The following is a 1,392-nucleotide window of genomic DNA, read 5'->3' on the forward strand; positions in this document are numbered from 1 at the left end:
GTACATAAAGGGATAAGTTAAGCAGAAAGGTATCAGTCAAACTTCTTGATTTCTGTTAGTATAATGTAAGTTTGTCCTTAAAGTTTTTATGTATTTAATACACAATGCTTTGAAATCCAAAGACCTCCCCATCCATGCACGTAACTACAGCAAATCCGAAAGTTCCCAAAATATGGCTAAAGCAGATACAAATTGGCAGTTTTCTGTGTCCTAAAAGTTAAGCAGAAAGGTATCAGTCAAACTTCTTGATTTCTGTTAGTATAATGTAAGTTTGTCCTTAAAGTTTTTATGTATTTAATACACAATGCTTTGAAATCCAAAGACCTCCCCATCCATGCACGTAACTACAGCAAATCCGAAAGTTCCCAAAATATGGCTAAAGCAGATACAAATTGGCAGTTTTCTGTGTCCTAAGAGCACTGTCCCGTCTGTCTTCCTATACTAGCTAGAGTATGAGAGCATGGAGGGAGGTGTATCAGGCATAACAGGACCACTTTTCACAAAAATCTCCTGTAATACTTGGATGAGTGACAAGCCAGAGTGGCCACCTGCTTTTAATTCCATCACGTGTGTGCGCGCGCGCGCGTGTGTGTGTGTGTGTTTTAAGGGTGGGAAGTCACCATTTTCTTCATGTACTAAAATAACTAGTTCTCTAAAGATTCCTCTGAACTAGATACTGGAAATGGTAAATGCTCCTTTCAGTGAAGGTGGATGATGAGTTTACCAACACATTGTAGGAGGTTAAGAGTACGTGTAATGTTGTTGCATAGTCTTTAGAAACTTATCTAGTAACTATTCAGCAGGCCCTATCTCATGCAGATAATATATCCTGTCCAGTGGTCAATGACAGGTGGTATAAAAATGCCTGAAGCAATCAGTCATCATGTTCATCTTTTCTTCTAGAGATTTTCCATTAGGAAAAAAAAAAAGTTATTTCTGACTATGCAAAGGCATATTATTAACTTTCTTAAGGGGGTCAAGAAAAAGAACACAACATGGTATTACTTTTCCTCCTCATCCCTTAACTGGATTGATCACTGCTTCTTAGCAACTTAGCCATGCATGTGAAGGAAATCTCAGTGGAAATTGAGATGCTTCACTTGCTTTATGCAGAAATGTTGTATCTGGCTTTGTTCCTACTGTTAGCACTGAGCAGAAGCTGCAGCTTTTGTGGGCTTGAAAGTAGCAGAAGTGAGCAGTAAGTGGCATGGATGGTTTTTCAGCCATATACCTTCCTCCTCTGTGTACATGATGGTGGAAAAAGCGGAGGGTTTCTTGCTGCACTTCATAATTTGATCAAAACATGCGAGTGAACGCACAGCATTCCTCCCTTCCCCTGCCATGCTGCTAGTTTCCCGTTGGTTTATTATGAAATGAAAGCAAGTGTTCCAT

Source organism: Buceros rhinoceros, unplaced genomic scaffold (assembly GCF_000710305.1).
Source record: "Buceros rhinoceros silvestris isolate BGI_N320 unplaced genomic scaffold, ASM71030v1 scaffold5881, whole genome shotgun sequence".
Classification (NCBI taxonomy): Eukaryota; Metazoa; Chordata; class Aves; order Bucerotiformes; family Bucerotidae; genus Buceros; species Buceros rhinoceros.